Raw genomic sequence first — 20,847 nt, forward strand, 5'->3', positions numbered from 1 at the left:
GGCAGAGCAGCAGTGATTCAGGGAAAAGTAAGAGATGTTGGTTGTGCCCGCCTCAGCCCTGCAGTGTTTGGAAGGAGGCAGCACGGAAATAAGCAGGATGGTCTCCCAGCTCTGAGATTCAGAGGTTGTGTCCTTCCAGAGATGCTTCAGGCAGGGTGTGTGCCAGGCAGCAGGCAGCCTCACTGGTCAGTGGTATTGTGAGGGTCAGAACTGGCCCAGGCAGAGAGGTCCAGCACAAGGCTGCAAACAGTCTGGGATTTCTGCAGTCACTTTATCACTTTAGCAGCAGGTTGTAGACCAGCCTTTGCTATGGGAACTCTGCTTGAACCTCTGAACGCTGTAACGCGTGACCTGACGTTACTTCACAATTACAGGTGAACAGCCACCTTTTTTCCTTTTCCTTTTTCCCTACTTTTTTGTAAAGATCTCACTGTCAGCTCTCCAGCAGACACATTCATAAGACGCACTTCTCCCACCCCAACCTGCCCGCAGTGGTCCCTGCCCTCCTAGACATCCGTCAGTCTGTCACTGTACAGAGCTGCAAGAGGAAGATGTGATACTGCACTGCATGCAAAAAAGTAAAGAAAGAAGATCATTAACATCTTAATATCCCGTCCTGACATCTCACAAATTATTTTAGGCTTCACAGCCAATGTAAACAGGTTTGTTTTCAACTCCCCTAATTGCCTGCTAATTGAGAGCAGATGCAGGCCTTAACTTTCAGCAGATAAAGAACAGCTTCTTCTCTAGGGTTCCTCATCTATCATGAGGTCTCTGATGTGTGCATGTGAGCTGCCCAGGTTAGTGGTGCTGAGGCAGAGAGGGATCAGAGCGGCTCCTCTTGGAACTGTGGAGGTGGGAGGGAAGGCAGAGCTGTGGGATTCATCAGTAACGTCATCATCATTATTGTTTCATTTTGTACTTCAGTGCACTTTCTACAGCAGTGCAGGTTTCCTTTTTGGGGGGTGGGGGAATTCTCCGAATTATGGATGGGCTTCTTGTTATGATAGAAATCACTGGGTTTATGAAAAATGCATTGCTGTCATATTCCATTATCTACTTCCTCCCGTGCTGCAATTCTGTAGCTTGCAAGTCATTAGATTCTTTCTCAGAGTTCCTTTGAAATAATCCTTTCAAAAAACACCATTCATTGGGTATGACCCCAGAGAGATACTGTCTGGAACTAAAGCTCTCTTTTAGTTCTGCAAGGGAGACCTGTAACAACAAGATAAGTGCATGTGTATTCCAACTAACGTCTGGAGTTTGCTCCCTCCATTAAATGCAATGGGAGCCCACAGTTCAAATGGTAGAATTTTGCTTTGTAAATGTAGGAGAAAATTTAGTTCAGATATGTAGGTAAATTTGCATTTGGTAGTGATTTAGTGTTCCATGGTCTGTTTTAGTTCCAACTTAAATATTACATTAAAACCAGCAATAAAAAGAAGAAAAAAAAAACGTGCTAACTGCAGGGCTCAGAAAGAGTGGGGATGATTTTGTTCTTGCTGTCAGCTGCCTTTTGCTCTCTCCTCTTCATTTAGCGAGTCAGCAGCGGTGGTGAAGTGACAGCCTTCAGGTCTTTCTTCAGGACTGTTTTTGCAAATGAAAGCAGCTCCTGGTGTTCTCCATATCGCTTACAAGGTGCCTGTGAATTTGAAAATTCTAGCATCTGGCCGTGAAAAGGCGGTGAGGATTAGCAGTTCCGTGGGGTAAGAGGCCCTCTGTGCGGGGAGGCTGCTTGGGTTGGTGCCACCTGGGTTCAGAAGGTCAAAAAAGGATAATCTAAATGCAATTTTTTAAAGAGGCAACAAGAAACCAGTTTGGTGGCTTGTGGATCATAAAGGAATAGGGATTGAAAAAAGAGGGAAGAACTGGCATCCCAGCATCAGTCAGAAATACCTGAAAGCATCTGGAAACTGCACTGCTAAGGGTTGCTCTACCTCAGAGCCACAAAACCTTCAGGTTTCCACTGTGATCGCTCTGTGAAGCCCTGCCTAGCCACGAAGCCCCTCTTCCCTCCTGAGGCCTCACTGTGAGCACAGAGTCACCCCACCATCACCATCGCTCCCTGGAACGCTGCCATAAAGCTGGTGAGCCGAGTCCCAGCCTCACGGCGACGCAGGCAGTTTAATAGGAGGGCAGGGGGCCTGGAGTCAGTAGCAAGAGGCATAGCAGAGTAAAGCAGTGGTCCATTAAATCAGCGCACTGGGGCCGAGGCATTTACAGTCACACAGTCAGATGTTTCCAGTAATTATTTCCCCATAGCATTTTTATTAGGTGCTCCATAAATAATGTTCACTGCCATGCTCCTCTCTCGGTCTGCACAAAAAAAAGAAAAAAATAGTAATAATGGAGAAGAGGAGAGAAATGTAATTCCCTTTGCCTTCAGCTGGATTTTGGGGTAATATTGCCTTTCAGCCCTACTGAAGCAGATGTGAGTTTGGAAAAGAGCAGCAAATCAGTTCTTTAAAGACCAAACGTAATTCCCTGTCACCATCTTGAGACTAACACAATGTGAGGCAAGTTCCTATTTGAGGTTTGGATGGTGTTCTGGGCAGTTTGATCTAGTGCCATCTAGCAGTTGGCATCAGCCTGTGGCAGGGGGTTGGAAGTAAGTGACCTTTGAGGTCCTTTCCAACCCAAGCCATTCTGTCACTTGGATCGGTCTCCTGGCTATGGATCCCATGCAGACCTGGGGCAGGCAGGCAAGGAAGCAGTGGGACTGAACTGGTGTTTATTTGTTGTTAATGTGTTATTAGTTTTTAATTTTAGAAGAGCTTAGATAGTTCAAATCCAGGATCATCAAACAGCACTACCTGCTCTCTGGGAAAACTTCCCAAAGCTCATCACTGTCACTGTGTGTTTTGTCCAGTCTGGACATGCAGCATCTATTGATAGAACCTGGCTTTTTGATGGAGGTTTTTGTGCAAAGGCTTTCTCCAGAAGATGTCTTTGTGTGGCCTGACTTGTTCTAATGTCAGGCAATAGAGCTTCCTTCCTGGCACTGGGATCTGTTTTACTAAGGCTACTTTGATTTTCAACATAAATTTCCTAGCCAAAGTAATATTCTCCAAATAAACTCAAATGCTTTGGGGCTCATTGCTGCATTACTGGGCTGTGATATCATGGCCAACTTCAAGCCGAATTCAGAGGAGCAAGAGTAAAGTTAGTTGTAGTCAGCAGTCATAGTTCAAGTTTTCTACTGCAAGGATCAGCAGGTGTGTAATACTTGGGTCTAAGCTTAAAATCCATGTGTCAAGTGTAGATGTGCACAAGCTGCATAAAAATTGCTATTAATTTAGCAGAAAGCTGAAATTTTAAAGCAGAAAGTTTTAAATAGGAAGGGTTTTTGTTTTGTTTACTTATAGCAACTATCAGTGTCTCCTTGGGTTTGTGCCCTTGATCCTTGATAGGCCCCATCTGTGTACATGAAGGTACAGTGCCCCAAGGCTATATTCCAGAGAGAATACAGTATTTTAGTGGAGGTAATTTTCAGTGGTCTACAGCAGCCCTGCTTGCAAGCTAAGACGTAATTTGTTCATCTGATATACAATCCAAGATTTGGGTCAGGCCCAGCGCAGTCCTCACACTAGAAGAACCGTGTGGGAATGATTCCCCTTGTCCTCCTGGAGCAGGGTGCTGAAGCCTGTCATGGCTGAAGGATGCTCTGCTGCTGGCCATGGCTTTAGCAATGCCATGGGGGGTGGGATTAGCAGAAAAAGGCAAATCATTTGTTTCTCACAAGTTATCTTCTCCGGATAATTTCTCAGTTACTTTTGTTCTGATTTGTTTCTGCACTGCTCAAACTGTTGTTCCCCTCAACTGGGGAAGTTGCAGCTTGAAGTAAGATCTGAACCCATTCAATACAAATTTATGTATCAGTGTAGTGGTATCAGAAGACTTGGTTCAATGAAACCAGGCCAGTGGCATTTTATAATTTCCTCTTGCTCCAGCAGGTTATGGATTAACCCGTTGCTATTTCTCTCTGAGGGAGCAGAGAAAAAGATACACTCGGCAAAGACCACAATTTGAAAAAAATAAAATCCATTGGGTTTCTAAAGGAATATTTTATTGGAACCATAAGGTTTCTTTCTTTTTTTTTTTTTTTTTCTTAGAGAAAAAAAAAAATTGAAATCCGGAGTTTATTTTTCCTTCAGTGTCTTTCCTAAGAACCAACAGGAATTGAGATATTTTTTTTCTCTCTTGTGTTTGTGCCTACTTATTAAACACACATGTGGCCTGGATTCCTTGCGTAGGTGCAAAGAGGTTTGAAAAAAGAGGGAAAGAAAAAAAGGTGTAACCCAGTCCATTGACCTGTCTCTTTGCCCTTAGGACTCTTTCGAACAGCTGTGAGAAAAAGAAAAAGGAGGGGGAGAGAGAGGAAAAAAGGAGGCAGTTTAACAAGCCAAATCCAGATGTTCATTTCATACACACACCCTGAACAGCTTTTGCATGGTTTATTTCGTTTTCTGAAACCATTTTTCACCAGCCTGTTTTCTCAGCTGGGAAACTTCTGGTGTAGTGTTTTCAAAAAAATATTGCATTTGGCATTACAAGAAAACAGAGCCTTCAAGACATTAAAAGGACAATATCCTTGTTTGACTTGGCGCGAGGAAGCAGGGCTATAGGAATTTTAGATTTTTGTACCACCCAAAGAATAGGTAAAAGAAATTTTCCACTCTTAAACCCAGTTTACATGGGAATTTGAGAGTTGATTTAGCCTGTTGGGTTTTTTTTTTTTTAAATTTTTTAAAATTTTTTTCATTTTACAGACTTCTCTGAGGACTTTATGTTGGAGTAGTGGGACTTTATCAGCATGAGGGGATAAGTAAACTGACAGAGATTATTCCGCATCCACGTTTTGACAAACTGTGGTCCGAAACTCAAATTGAAGCTGAGAGAGCCTTGTTTACATCTTGCGAGGAGTAGGTCTTGATACACTTGCTCACACCAACACAGCATAGCCAGGCAGCAAGAAAAACTTGACATGATTTAATCCTGATGCACCTTCACTTAAAAGAAGCTGCATGATGTGAACCACAACTGGTAGGAGCTCTGAGTGGCACCAGTGGCGATGGGGATGGTGAGAAGCCAACAGGACAGCTCTGCACAGAGCTTTGGGGTACCACAGGGGTTGGCAAGGGAGGAAAAAAAGGGAAAATCAAGTGCAAACAAGACCTATGCTTCTATCACTTTGCTGATTAGAGGGTGTACTGCCCTTCAAAAAACAGCATGAAGCGGAAGGAGGCAAATGATTATTTGCTGTTGCTGTCACAGCTTCAGAAGCTTTCCCACCTATGTGTTTTGCCTGTGAGATCCCACAAGTGCTGTTTGCTGTTCCTTATTGTATTAGAGAGCTGATTTAAAATTATCTGTATTAAAAAAAAAAAAAAAGAAGGGGGGGGGGGGGGGTCCTGTAACTCTGCAATACATTTGAGCAGTGGTTCAGTGCTCCCATTGTTCAGCTGCTGTAAAACAGGAAAAACTGGAGATATTCTTATCAGAAATCTCACCATCCTACATAGGTTTCAGGCCCCGTCAAATAAGAATTGAATAACAGAAGATTGGAATTGTTAGTGAGAAAAGGTGGAAATTGGACAAGTTCAAATATAGAATTTGAAGACATGTTATGATTAAATTGAGGACAAACAGAAAATGGAAAAAAAAAAAAGAGTATAAAATATCCTAATTGGAAAAGCTGCACCGTTACTTAAGTAAATAGAAATGTTTCAGGTATTAAAATGTTCCACACGGTGTTTTCCTTTCACTTTGCTACTGCTAAAATAAGGGCAAATCATCAAGTTTCTCTCTTTTGGCATTTCAGAGCATTAAGGATATGGTGTTTGTGCCTGTAGATGTCTGAGTTCTTAGGCCTTGGCAGTGCCATGCAGTGGAAATACTGGCATTTGATGTCAGAACACCACCAAGCGGGCTATAAATACTTGGTCCTTGAACTAATATGCTCTTCAAGCAGAAAAAATAAGAGTCAGAAAAATCTAATTAAGGCTTAAAATGCATTAGGCAGATTATTTGGCCAGCAGAGCTAGAGTGGAAGGCTGCCAAGGAGTACTGGTGAGTTCTGTTGAGCGCACCGGTAGTCTTTTAAAGCCACTGACTTGGTACGCAATCTGTATAATACTGGGGAAAGCTGATATTGCCTGTCCAGTTCAGGAGACCGCAGATTTCTGATGTAAAGCACTACCCTGATGTGTAGTTGTTTTTTTTTTTTTCCTCTCCATCACATCTCTGTATTTGTGTGTTTGAGTACTTACACAAACGTTATTACACGCACCTGTGGAAAAGTATGTATTATATAGTATGTATCTATCAGGACAGTCTGTTTGTGCAGCTCTCAGACCTAGGACTCTCGCAGCTTCATACCTGCCTTAGAGTAATATCTCCCAACAGCCACGCTCAAAAGAAGCTAAATCTAGGGGTATTGTCAGGACTCTATATTTGGAAATACTCTGGTCAGTAAGTGTACAATGCACATGCCTTGGGAAATGTCATTTTGGGATTTCTTTAAAGTCAAGGTGAGGTGCTCACTTGCCGTAGCTGAGCATCTGCAGTAGATAAAGGATGCTCATGTATTCCACGGGCCTTCAGTGACTGACATCCTACCAAGCGCCTGGGTGTCCTCTGAAAGTTGTGTCCTGCAGAACTTTCCTACCATGTCTTTTCCACCAAGGCTGGCTGAGATGACAGCAAATACTGAATATGTTATTTGGGGATTTTTGAATGCAAGACTTTATAAACGAGACAAGTAACAAACCCTCTTGTTGAGGAAGATTGTTCCCAGTAATGTATTTCCTCTGAGATTCTGGAAGTTTTGTTCAAAATGCAGCTGGCCGTATTGATGGTAGGGAATGGTTGAATCCCCAGCCGTGAGGCGCAAGAAGAGGCGCTGGGTGCTAAGGTGGAAAGCGGAGCTGGTGTGTGCCAGGAGGCAGGCGTGGTGAGGTGCGCTGTGGAGCCTGCTGTTGTTGGCGCTGGGCTCGGGAGGCCCCTGAACATGGCGCTGTGTGCTGCGTGTGCCAGCCGCAACAGATTGCCGTGTGGAAGCAGGGAGAGGATGAAGGAGGCCGAGGGCCCTTTTCTCGGGGCCGGCTCCTCTGTGGCCTCTTGCTTGCCGGAGAGAAGGGCTGCCCGCTGGGCACAGGGAGCGCCTTCTAGCTGCCGTCCCGTGCCCTGTCCTCCAGCCCCCTCCTCATGCTATGTGGAACGCCATTGCCAGCAGTGCGGCTGCCATTTTAGAACCTTCGCCGCATCACAGCCGTCACCTTGGTCACCGCTGCCCCGGCCAACGCACTCGCCTCTGTGAGCTCTGTCAGCCATGGCAGGAGCAAAGAGAGCGAGGGGCGAACTTTGCCCAATTTTAAATGGGAAGAGGGAGCTTGGCTTCCCAGAAGCGAAGAGGAGGAGGGGGGCCGCCTTTAAGATCAAGCGGAGGAGGGGGCAGCGATTCCGTTTCCATCGCGCCTGGGCCAGCGCTGCGACCACCTCCGTGGAGCCCATGGAGGTGGATCCACCTCCAGAAGAGCCCATGGAGGTGGATCCACCTCCAGAAGAGCCCATGGAGGTGGATCCGCCTGCGGCTCAGCTGGCCTGGCACCACACCACCGTGCCAGGCCCCGCATCGGCGCCGTCCCTCCACCGCCGCTGGTCCAGGCGCTCGGCTCCCTACCCGCTGCGCGGCCCCCGCCCCCAGCATTAGCTGGGTGGCATGAGTTTCCATCAGCTCCTCCTCCGAGCCTCCTGGGGAGCCAAGTTCTCCTCTTCCCATTTAAATGCTGTGGGAGTTATATTTTAGTTGTTTTTGTTGTTGATTTTAGTGTTTAGTTTTAGTGTTAGGAGTAGATTATTGTTCGTATTTTAGAGTTAGGTATAGGTTACTTTTAGCATTTTAGTGTTAGGCATAGGTTATTTGTAGTCTTTTAGTGTTAGGCATAGGTTCCTGTTCTTATATTAGAGTTAGACATAGGTTACTTGTAGTCTTTTAGTGTTAGGCATAGGTTCCTGTTCATACTTTACAGTTAGGGGTAGATTGCTCCTATCAACTGGAAGTGAGCAGCGCTCACTCGGTAAGCAAACGTCTAATTTATCATCCGAAGACATGAGTGTGACTGCCATGAGAATGGAGGTCTGATGGCATCTCCAATTAATTGAATTTCCATCTTGTTACTTTTCCGTTGCAGACTGTCGATGAAGAGAGTCTGAGTGTCCGTGAAATTAATTTGGGACTCAGAAGAGCAATATCTAATTGTGTACAAATGTCCTGCATGGCCATTGCAAGGTAGGTGTGCCTTACTGTAAGCGTGTGCTGAAACAGTGTTGGTGAAGCACAGCTCATCCCACTGTCCTCAACAGGTCAGCTTTCTGCGTGCTTTATTTCTGTGGTTGGTGTTGTACAGCACAGCAGCAGCAAGGCTGTAAACACATACGCAAGGAATGTGAAAATAATGTTAATAATGTTAGTTATTAGTAAAACAGTCATCACGCAATGTGTGATCAACCTCAGGGATAAGTGTCATGATCCATCATTAGGTTGTAATACAGAGTCAGTAAGGAGAGTTTGAGAGGAGAAAATGAGAAAGGAGAGGGGCTGTATGGTGCAGTTTGTAGCACTGTTGCCTTGCACTGTCAGGCTGAATCCTTCCAATCATGTACAGGGAAAATAGTAAATCTGACAAAGAGTGAGAGTGCTTATTTTCAGCAAAGCAATGACCTATCCTGCATAGCCTCCCAAAAGTACCTTCTTTGTTTAGTTCATATTAATGCCCTGTAAACATTCCCAATCACTTCAATTAAATGGCTGTATTTAATAACAGAGACAGGTGTAAGCATTGGTTCAGTAATATGTTCTGACAGGGGTTCATACCTGCTCTGGGAACACCCTTATGAGCGCTGAGGAATCTGTGTTTAGCCCCTCTGATCTCATCCACTGCCACCCAGCAAAGGAGAAGCTTCATATTGCTGACTGCATCTCTCTTGAATTTCCCTGTAACTTTAGCCCACGTTTGCCTAACACTTTGCAAAGCATGGGGAAACATTTCCCATCTTATTTAAACTGAGTTCAAGGAGAAATGGTGATGCTCCTCTTTGGCACGCCTGCTAGACTTGTTTTGATCCCACTACTTGTTGCTTTGGGGAGGTTTGGGGAGGTCCATCCTGAGCTGTCCTCTCTACATTATGGCTCTTCTAGCAGGAGAAGATTAATCAGGTTTTAAGGGTATTTCTTTTCACAGTATAGTTACACTTTTTTTTTCTCCTTCCCCTGGAGAAATAAAAGTAGCAAAGCTGCTTTTTGTCCACAGTGTGCATCCATGCCCCTGGCAAAGACAACTGAGGAAGGGAGTGAGGTTTATTCACTTCCTGAGGTGACAGTGCAAGCAGCATGCAGAAGTGAACTTGGGCATCCATAAACAGGACTGTGTGTTTGTGTAGCTGTGTTTCCTAGTACAGCACTGTTGTCTTGACCTGTTTGTCCCATAGAGATAAAATATGGGGAGAAATGACAGAGTTCACAGGGAATGGAAAGGCCTGCAATGAAGTCACAAGTGGCAGGTGGTACAGATCATATTAGATCATATTTTCAGTTACGCTTTATTCTGCCTTCTATTTCATGGGAGTGAGAGTTTAAATCAGAGGGTGGCATTGTAGATGAGATAGGAGATGGGGATTTCTGAGAGGGAACGTCTACATCACTGAAAAAATATAATTGGTATTCTCAGAGTCATGGGCTGGTTAAGATTGGGACTGGCCTTTACAGATCCTCTGGTCTGAGCCCCTGCTTAAAAGAGGACCAACTTCAAAAGGCTGCTCAGGTTGCTCTGCACCATGTTCTGTGAGGTTTTAAATATCCCCTGCATTGGGTATTTCACTCTGCAGCCTGCTGGAGAGCTTAACTGTACACCTAGTGATTCTTTCTTTTTAAGTGGAACTGGAATTAGTTTTGCTGCAACTAGTGGTTGTTGCCTCTCCTCGTTGTTGCTGTACTTATCTGAGAAAAGTTGGATGCTGCCTCCTTTGTAATTACCATTGGCTTGGTAAAAGGTACAGTTAGGATCCCTTCCTTTAACATTCTCTTCTCCAGGCTGAACAAATTCACCTCCCTCATCTGTTCAGCTGTCTCAGTAGCCCACTTGACTCACCCTGATTTGCTGATACCCTTCTTGCACTCTGAGGGAACGCGATCCCAAGGTGGAACTGTGTTTCAGTTATGGTTAATACTTTCTATTAACTATCTTCTCTGTTGACATCGGATGCTCAGCCTGTGGCTCTCATTCAAATGTTGGGAACATCAGGGCGTACCTGAAGCCTTCTTGGAAGAGCCTGTTTCCTGAGCACACTGTACCCAGCACATCCTGTCCCATTCATTTGGCTCTCTGTGACAGCAATACTGCTAATGGCCTTTTTTCCCATTGCTGAACTGCCCAGATCATCCTGGAGGTGCTGCATTTGTTTTCTGCTTTGAACAACTGCATGCACTTCTATTGATTTAACAAAGGAACCAGAAACATCTAGGACAAGCGGGAGTGGAAAGCCCTCAATTTTTCTTTTCTATGAATAATTTAGTGCCAAGTTAACTGAAACACTTGAAAAAGATTTTTGATGCCTAGCTTCATTTGGCCAACCCTCTATACCCAAACATGTTCTCCATCACTGTCACCATCCAACACTTCATCTTGTCCCACTCACAGGAAAGGCCTTGTGGAAATAAAAGGGGAAGGGAGTAGAAAAGCAGATTATTGTTGCCATTATGCATGCCTGTGTGTGCACATGTGCTCTTTAAACTTATATTAAGGAAGAAAGTGGATTCTGTAGGAAAAGAAAGAATGAAACCCAAGCCATATTAACCTTCCAAACTGTATACTCCTTTCAGGGATACAGGCTGGACTCTGTCACATCGTAAAGCACAGTCCACATTCCAGCTCCCTTCTCTGGAGCAAGTGTTTTTATCAGAGTAGTATATTCTCATCCACTATGCTCTTAGCAGCAGGATGAGCGGGACCTCCTTGCCTGGCGGTGGTTTCTGCAGCTATTTCTGTGGGAAGGCCCTCCTCCATCTGGTGCTTGGCAGCAAGGAGAACTTTCCTCTCAGATGTTTTCCCTCTTTTTCTTGCCCTGTTTAAGGTATACCCTTTGGAAGTCTGCAGCTTCCAAGATTTATTTTTGCACGGGGCACATACTTTGTGTTACGTGGTCTGGCTTTCTTTTCTTTGAGCAGAATGCTGCCCCATGCCCTGCTTATCCTGGCAGGGGAAGAAGAATGCTGTTTGCTTTAACATTACCTTCGGTCTCAGTATGCAGCAGGTCAAAAGATGTGACAAGTACACATGCTAATCCCTTTCCCTTTCAGTTAATAGAATAACACAGATGGGAAAGTTTACATTGGGGTCTGATGCTTGCTCCAAGCTAAAGTTAAGAGAGAGACTTCCTACTCTGCACTGAAAAGCTCCTGTCATCCTAAACCCTGCTTGCTCTGCTAAGAATTTTCCCCTTCCCCTTTACCCTCCTTTGGAGAGCGGTAGCTAGAACTGACTAACGTACTGAAAGCTATTGTAGGATGAAACATTCCCAAGAATCAGTGATGTTCAAGTGAATACAAGCCAACAATTTCCATTGAAATACCACCGTTTATTTTGAAATGGTGACTTTTTAACTTCTGACATTCCTCAGCATTGAAACATTGCATAGGAAAATTGCCACTAAAATCACGTATTTTCTTAGGAAACATATTACAAGTTTTTTTTATGTATAATTGAACTATTTATGTTTCATTTGATTTTCTGTTTCTTTGTAACCTCCAGAGATGTCCTCTGATATGACGTATCTCATTGGTAACTCTTGCATACCTGAAGATTTTCCGATTGCATGATTCAGCTCAGGACACAGAGAGGAATAAGACCTGGGAGTGCACCTCTGATGCGATGAGCTGCAGCACGACCTGGAAGGTCGATCCATTGCCCACCAAAAATCACCTTCTGCTCACTAGGACATCAAACCTCACAGCATCCTCATACAGTGAGAACCTACTGCTGGATCCCCACCTGGGACCAAGGTTTGAATTTACCTGGAACTCCTTAAATTTAAGATTTTGAGGGTGTCTCCAAGGAGACATTTAAGTTATTTTACTACCTACAATCTATTCTGATAGGTATGGGCATCAGAATACATATTTAAACAGAGAAACTGTCTTCTACAATTGTTTATTCCTTTTAAAAATCCTGATTTTTAAAACTGAAGCTATGTGCTAATGTGAAAATAAGATTTGAAATGCGATTAAAATGTTCTGTGTTTTACTGACAAAGACACATATTTGTGCTGAACTTGCTAGCAATGAAAATATTGATGTTAGCTTCTAATAGGAACTGTGCCTATAAGGTTTGCATAACCACAGATGTATTGCTCATGGGAAGCACTCCACTAGCGACCTGCTTTGTGATTACAGAGCTACTGCTTGTGTTTGAGAATGACTGCCTATCTTTTTCATCTTGTTTCTTTCAAAATGTGCCGTTTTCGTGCCTTTTTCACATTGCTTTAGATATTTCTCTCTGATTTCAGAGCAGAGGGGGTTGTACCTCTTTCAGCCTGCTGCCTATTGATAACATTGATGTTTGTTTTACAAATTAAATTTTGGCTTGTGTTTGCTTTGGTCTAATACAAGCTCTGGTCTAGATGGGTCTAATTAACAGGAAAACTACAGCTGAACCCCTATGAAAAGGCAGTATAAAAGGACCAGGAATAAATACTAGCAGTGATTTGACACATTAGGATTACTTGGCTTGGAAACACACAGTGTAAGGGGAGAAGCAAAGCTGGCGGTCCTGTTGCAGCCATACAACAAAGGACCTGTACTGCTCTCTAACTCTGACCTGACAACTGTGTGGCTGAAGCCTGGAGCTTCAGATCCGAGTGAAGCATCCATCTCAATCAGTGGAGAGATGCCTCCCCACAGTGAGCAGCTCAGACTAGAGATTGACATTGAGGTGACTAGCATGAGTTGAGAGAGGTCCTGCCATCAGTTGAGAGAGGTCCTGCCATCAGAGCTGGTACACAGGGTGACATGGATACACAGGCCAAGATTCACAACTACCCATTTTGGCCAATTTTTGGAGGTTCCAGAGTTGGAAGGCAGACTTCCAGTTCTTTCTCTTCGACTGACATGAATGCTTCCAGGGGAGCTGAGTGTTCCACAAAAGCTCTGAGCAAACATCTGGAGATGCTTGTTTTCCCTTCCTTTGCAGACAAATTTCAAACAGCAACAACATTTTGACAATCACTGCAGTAATTAAATGTGGGCCAGGTGTGTCAGGCCCTGGTTGCTACACCGGCACCAACGTTCACATTGGTCGCAGTGGAAGTTCAGGCTCCTTTTATATGAGGCAAGGAACCCAAATACTTCTGTCTGCCTGACCTTTACCCTCCATTGCAATTTCATTGCTGACTTCTTTGCTAAGAGCATTAACAAGGGAGAGCAATTAGTGCCCATCACAAGGAAAGCTTTTGTAACATGTGTGACTGCCCTCAAGAAACACTGTTGAGACCACCAACTGTTTTATTTGTTTTTGTTCCAGTTTTTGCTGATTGAGAAGCTCATGAGATACATCTAATGTCCCTGGAGGTCCTCAGGGAAGCAGTGGTCAGACAATCCTTTCCTAGCCTGCTTTGGGCAACGCTGGTGGTACTGCTGGCACTGCATGTGGGCTGCTGTGCTGGTAGGTCTTGTAGAGCAGGGAGGTTTTTATGTAGGTTTTTAAAGTGTGCCCCAGTGGGGTCTGAATCAATGCAGCAGGCAGCTGATGTCAGCCACCAAACTCTTGTTATTAAGTAGTAAACACTTTATTCATGACAGATTTTGAACAAGTGACCTATTGGCAAACAGCTCTGTGCACTGAGCTACAGGTTTTGGAGGGTGGACAAAAATCTCCCATATGGGGATGGAGCTTAAGAATCAGTTTCAGATCTATACCTGCCTACAGACCTTTGTTTTGAAATACCAGGTGCCTTTGTATCTCTCTGCGTGAAGTTATGATCACAGGCATCTCCCAGGGCAGTAGGCAGCGTGCAAACTGCATCACCCTTTGGCTAAACTGAGCAGGAAATTCAGTACCTCTTGGAATCACACTCCTCCCTGTTTCCTCCAGTTTGAGGGAGGCCACTTTGTTGCTGCTGGCCATTAAACCTCAGGAGGCCTCTTTGCCTTCCCTTCTCCTACCCCGCACAGCCTAAGCTGCTCTTGCCAGCAAGCTGAGCTGAGGTTGGCCTTGCTTCCACCCCCTTAATTCCACTCTCTGCTTGGAGGAGAATAGTGGTGAATGGATTAAACTCTCCCCTTCCTCTGTGGCCAGTCTATCTGTCCTTCCTGTGTATGGGAACACAGACTGAGTCACACAGTCTTGTAGTGACAGACTAGACACAAAGCCTGCACTTTAACTGGACTTTGCATCCAAGTATCTCAAAGAACTTCAAAAGTTACAGTTCTGCAGTGTAAATCAAATATACCAGTACCTCCAGACCATCAGTCTATATTTAGTACTTGCCTCTACTGACATTATTTGGATTATTTCCACCAAGTACAGCTGAGAGCTGGATGATCTGAGAGATCATCTAATGTTTCTTTGTCAACTTTATTTTCATATATGAAAGATCTTTCTTCCTAATGCAGATACAGCGCAGACTTGTAACCTCACAAGCTAAAAACAGTTACAACATCATGTCCATAACCAAAAACTCTGTCTTATAAAAACATCCATTCTACCCAGATGTATTTTCATAATGAGGGTCAGGCACAGCATGAATGCCAGTGCATTTAAAGCATATAATTAAATATGTGTGTGTGTGTGTGTATTATAAAATTGCTTGGGAGAACAAGCCGGAAGATAAATATCCTATGAGTTATTTGTATGTTAAGGTAACCTATGTTTGTTCTCAACTCAGAGATCACATGAATCACAAATTTATAACAAAACACTCAAAATATAGATTATTTTTTGTGTAAGGGAATGAAACTTTTCCTTTGCCATGATGCTTATAGAAGGGGTTGTCAGTGCTGGGGAGCATGATGTTCTGAGATTACTGCTTCCCATGATTGTCTCACAGATCTCTCTTATTTCTTGCTTGTTTCTTTCTGTCTCTCTCTTGCCCTGCATTTAGGTACTGAGCTCCTTGGGCAGAGTGTGATTCAGCCTTCAGTGTTACAGCAGTCATTATTGCAATGGAGAGGTCTGGGACCAAACAGTGATGGTCACAGATACTGAACGTAAGTCACAAAGCAAGCTCCACAGCTGAGTTTGGATTTAAATACACAACTGCATAAAAGGTTTACGAGAAAGCACAGATTTTGTATAGTCACATTTAGTTCCTCTTCTTTTCCTGATGAATGACAGCCATGCATTCCAGGAAAGAGGTGACCACATACATCAAACTGAGTTTCCTCCTGGTGAAACCCTCGTGAGCACTCTGTCATCCCCAGAGATGGCAGGGAACACTGGGTCCTGGGCTCATATTTCATGTGAATTTTGCTGTGAATCATATCTCCTCTTGACACCAGAGCATCTCATCTCATTGCTGTCTTTCTGAGGAGTCAGTTGACTCATCACTCCATCACACCAAGGAGTTTTTTTTCCTTGGTGCACTTCTCTTTCCCTTCATCTGGTATCAGTCCTGCCTTATTCCTTAGTAGCACTGTGATGCATATGGAACGTGTGCATTTCATTGCCATTTGCAGAGCCCATCTGCCGTTTGAACACAATTCTTGGTGGAAGGGGAGGAAGAGGAAGAGTAGAGTGGCACTATTCCTGGAAGGGCAGCAGCAGATGGAAAATTTCTTTGAATTCAAGGCTGTTTTCAGGCAGCCTTAACTCTACCTGTGTTCTCGTGCCTAATGTTATCCACAACATATTCTAGATCTTCGGGGTTGCCAAACCAATAGGAAACCAAAGCTGAACTAGGTGAATTAGATGGAATACAGCTGTTGCAGGACATGTGAGTTGTGTCCTTTGTAATCATGGAACTTACGAGCAAAGCTATGTGAATAATGGACTATTTTTGTTTTCTGACAATTCTAAAAACATTTAGCAAAAATATTTGTAAAGGTTGTTTGAGTGTATCCAAAACAAACTGTCTTCAGGAAGCGTGTGAACTGAAAAGCTGTCTGCCTTGCTTCTTTGGTCGCATGAGAAGTTCTACCTCCTTTTTTTTGCATGTAATTGTTTGTCTTAATTTAATATTTCTTTAAATTTTAAGTAAAAACCTTATGGAATTTGAAGTGACTTTAAAGTGGTTAATGAAAAAAATACATATGTGTTGGTCACCAGCTGTTATTACAAGCCTTCCACGTTACTTCATAACCTGAGGAGGCTTTAGGCAGCCAAACAGGGGCTCTATGGGCCCTAAGTGCCCCTCCAAGTCTTGTAAAACCAAACCATGATCTTGCCCTCTCATCTCTAATGCTACATGGAAAACAAAACATGCTACTATTTAGCCTGCTAACCACAGGTGCAAACCACTGCAGATCTTGAGGGTGTTTTGGTATAACTCCATTAAAAATGAACAATGGATTAAAAAAAAAAAAGAAAGAAAGTCAGAATCTACAGAACAAAACCTCATGACATAAAACCCACCCCATCCCCATCCCTTTCCTGTGGGTATCAAGTGTGCAGTGCTTTAAATCCGTGCCTACTGCAACTGTTAGGAGTGGCGGAATACTTTTACTTCTCTATTTATTTATTTCAATGGTCTTTAAGCCCTGCACAGAGCTGGCTGTGGGCTTGTGAAAAAGAGTTATCAAAGCCTTGGCATGGCGTTGTTTTGTTCTGCTTTTCAATGCAATTTTATCCGTTCCTGCAGCTGGCTGTTCCTCTTTTTGCAGCCAGGCTCTTCAAACCAAGTGCTTAGGATAGCTTCTGGGTTGCCAGGCTGGTTAGAGATGATTGTGTCTGGCAGAATGTCTTTATGGTGTTGGTGGTAAGGGAAAACCATACGTTGTGCTATTGACCGCTGCTGGAAATCTGAAACCTGCCTGGTGCCTCGTGCCATCCGTGATCTCAGGGAAGGCGGTTCTGAAGTGGCAGCCTGCTTGGTATCAGTTTAAATTATTTTCCCCTAGAAGCCAGTGGTATCTAAAACAAACTTCAGGAGAATTTAAGAATTTAAGATAAACTCTGGGGTTGTGTTTTGCCTCAAGACTACTAGGGCCTTAAAGCACCTCTCGCCTGCAGTAGCACTAGTTGGTAAGATATCTGCCTGTAGCTGCCAAGAAAGGGCAGTAAAAGGGTGAACAGAGCATTGTTTAGATATATTGGAAGAGGACACAGAGCTGGGAGGGTCTGCTGTCATCAGGAGCAAGGTGAGATGTTCCACATGCTGTCACTTGGATGCAAGTGGCAGCAAACCAGAGCCACCATGGAGCCACGTTCATAGCAGTGGTTGGATGCAGCATCCAGGTTCAGCACAGATAACCTCTGCCTTGCTCATCTGACATCCTTAAACTACTAAAAGCGCTCCTTCATTCTGAAACCATGAAGTCTGACCCTCATACAACAAATCAGGCAGATAGAGCAATATTCTGAGAGCACTTACATTTAATGCTGCTCTAACAAAGTCACCTTTGGAAAGTGAAAAAGATACAAAAGTTCATAGAAATTTTCACTGCTGAGATATCAGTGTGATGTGTTTGAAACCATTTTCTTTTCACCCATCTTTCTTTTACCACGATGAATTGAGAATTCAGGATCTCAAAATACTTGGCAAACCAGATGCTGAAATCTTCTGAGATACTCTAACCCAATCCTATCAAAAGTTTGTGTTTGATCTTTATTCTCTGGGGTCCTTAATGTTTATGGATAAACAAATTCAGATTTTGAAGTGAAAAGTTGCTTATACAAAGAAAAAAATAATTTGCCCAAAATCTGAAAATGTTTCTGCAGCTTTGAGATTTTTTTTTCTGATTTTTTTCTGTTTTTTTTTTTTTTTTTTAATTTTTTAGCAACTGGATAAAGCACCATCTAATACATTTCCGTGAAGAGTTTCAAAGTTGGTGTTTCCCAGTGGAAAAAATATGGGAGCACACTCTTCATCTCATTCTACTTGACCCAGCAGTCCGAGCTGGGCTCCAGGAGTTGCACACGTCTGAAATGAGCTGTGAGGTGCAGCCGTGCTCTCCCTGTCACTCAGGTACCTCGCTTTCACAGTTCCAAAGTGGGGCTGTGTTGTTTTTATTATGTCTAATAGTGTTTGTTCCACATGTAACTCCGTTTTGACTTTTTTCTCCCTTCCTCTCTTGGTTAGGAAGCCCGCTGCCGGGGCACAGCTGTGGACAGGAGCTGATGCCTGTGCCCAGCTGATGAAGTGAAGGGACCGTGTGCTGCTGGCTCTGAAGTGAAAACAATCACTCTGAAATCTCAGAGCTTCCTCAGAAATGTAAAAAAATGGGGTGGGAGCACCAGTTAATTGTGCTTTTACACACTGTTATACTTGTCACCGTGCCAGACTCTACATTTCTTCCAAGGGTGAAATGAAAACTCCAAATTCATGTGGTTATGAAACAATTTCAGTCTGAGCACTCAGTGAAGAATTATAAAGTGGGAAAGACACAGTCCTGTGTCTCAGCTGGTTGAGAAGGCTCTGAATTGATCAAGGCTTCTTCCAGCTTGGAGGAGTTTTCTGGAGTGTATTGAAAACATTCTGCATCTGCGTATTGAATGCAAATAAAGTACTGCAGAAAAGCTGATGTGTTATGACATTACTTTGATTAGGAGATGAGACAACTGGCAGAAGGCATCGTTGTCGTTCCAAGAAGTTTCATTTCTCTGCATCTAGACATTTGGGAAATGAATCTGGTTTGCTTGCTTTACACCAGAATAGATTCACACATTGCAAATATGGCAAGAACTCACTGGCGCTACAAGGTACACCTGGAGATAAGATCGTGGTGGGAGACCTGGATGAGCAAGGACTGAACACCTTTTCTCTGCCTACAATGTATGGTAACTGTTGAGTCACAGCCTGAACCACTACTGATCACTGAGGCAAGGACTGGGTGAGCTGTGGGGCACAGGTGAAGGCAATTCTGCTGTGTGACTGAAAGGGGTGGAACACGTTCCACCTCTCCTAGACCCCATTTAAGGGCTGACTACCACTGGGGAAGGATTTTTTTCTGGGGATCCCTCCTCTGTAGAGCTTTTCATTGTGCACCTAATTTTTGGATATAGGTGAGCATTTCTTCTCTTTTTGTTCTTTTGCCATCTCTCTGCAATGCTCTTTTCAACTCTTCATTTGTTGACTGTATGTGCACTAATGCAGCTGAGATACTTGAAGGTATTTGTAAGCTTAGCTGGAGTCGGCCCTACCCTCTGTTAGTCTTGAGACTAATGAAGCACAGTAAGGTTAACTTTTATGCTTCCCTTCTCTGTGCTTCCATGTGCTTCGTTGAGACTGGAAGTATGAGGTCAGTCCTAATCAGCATCACTATGAAAGGAGAACCAGTTCAAAATAACAGTCTCATTGGACAAGTAGTGTTTTGTTTATTTCTGTTATTAGAGATGGGTCAAAGTACCCCAAGACTACATCAAAACTGGAACCAATCCACATTAAAAGCTTGGGTGTGCCTAAAGTTGGCACGTACTGAACGAGTCTTGTACACACCTAACTTCTTATCTTTCAAGATACTTGGCAGCCTCACTCCCACTTGGGTGCTCAGCTCCCATTGATAATGCCATGTGCTAATTCAGGCATGCAGGCTTTCATATAATGTTCTTACTCTGAAGAACAGTTGGTCTTGGGGGAAAACAGTTACACAGATGACATTATTTTCAGGAAAATGAAAAGTACTGGGTGAAAAAGGAAGTTTTGACACTGTGTGAGGTGTAGAGTTTACACACAGTAGTTTTTGTTGCATGTATGTAAATGGGTGATTTACCATATTTAAATACAATACATTTATACACCATTGGTGTCTAATTTATGTATTTGTAGGGATAAATGGAAACCTTGGTTTGAAAAGCAGTTTGCATAACATCTGGTATGTCAGCAATGCAACCTTCCAATTTACTCACTGGTGAAAATGTCGATAGAATGAACCTGTACTCAGCATTGGTTTACACAGATTTCCTGGCAAAGCAGTAATGATTTGCACGTCAGTGTAAGTGACGTGTGCCCTCCAGTTTTGAAGCGTTTACACAGCTCAGAGGTATAAAAAGAACGGAGCACATGGCTGGTTCTTTGCAGACGTATGCTGGCAACACAAACCCCTCGTATTTGGGAAGTGTGAAACGCCATCTCATTCCGACTTCCAAGTTTTCAGAAGTGACTTGATTTTTCACTGAAACTGCTTCTTTGGTGTTTTTGGGTTTTGTGGACACAGGTAAAAGGATAAGAGTACAAATATAGACCCATAGCTTGCTTAAACTCTCGTATATGCAGTCTATGAGCATATTTGTTCAATTACTTTTATGTGCTTTCTTTATGCAAATATTCTGTGCTGGGATATGAGAGAGGAACCTACTGAATTCTTGATTGTTATTAATAGTATGACAAGAGAGATGACAACATTGGGATATTACTTATGCCTTGCATATTGCCTGTACCAGATTGGTCACATAAATCACTGCTGTTATTCATAGTTTGTAGAACCGAATCATAGAATGGCCTGGGTTGAAAAGGACCACAATGATCATCAGTTCCAACCCCCTGCTGTGTGCAGGGTCACCAACCAGCAGACCAGGCTGCCCAGAGCCACATCCAGCCTGGCCTTGAATGCCTCCAGGGCTGGGGCATCCACAGCCTCCTTGGGCAACCTGTTCCACTGCATCACCACCCTCTGGGTGAAGAACTTCCTCCTAATATCTA

The 20,847-nt window shown here is 43.6% G+C and overlaps 1 long non-coding RNA gene across 2 annotated transcripts in view; it reads left to right on the forward strand.

Annotated features, from left to right (window-relative positions):
- Positions 1-19,994, forward strand: part of LOC128081092 (uncharacterized) — a 34,851-nt gene extending 14,857 nt beyond the window's left edge. The window contains exons 2-8 of one of the 2 annotated variants that reach the window (XR_008206974.1): positions 8,193-8,290; positions 10,091-10,219; positions 11,808-12,058; positions 13,575-13,715; positions 15,154-15,259; positions 17,987-18,174; positions 18,289-19,994. This is a non-coding gene — a long non-coding RNA (uncharacterized LOC128081092). The remainder of the gene's footprint in view (positions 1-8,192; positions 8,291-10,090; positions 10,220-11,807; positions 12,059-13,574; positions 13,716-15,153; positions 15,260-17,986; positions 18,175-18,288) is intronic. The other variant, XR_008206975.1, reaches the window with a different exon arrangement.
- Positions 19,995-20,847: the final 853 nt, after the last annotated feature.

The sequence above is a fragment of the Tympanuchus pallidicinctus genome, unplaced genomic scaffold (genome assembly GCF_026119805.1).
Source record: "Tympanuchus pallidicinctus isolate F22 unplaced genomic scaffold, pur_lepc_1.0 scaffold20, whole genome shotgun sequence".
Taxonomy (NCBI): Eukaryota; Metazoa; Chordata; class Aves; order Galliformes; family Phasianidae; genus Tympanuchus; species Tympanuchus pallidicinctus.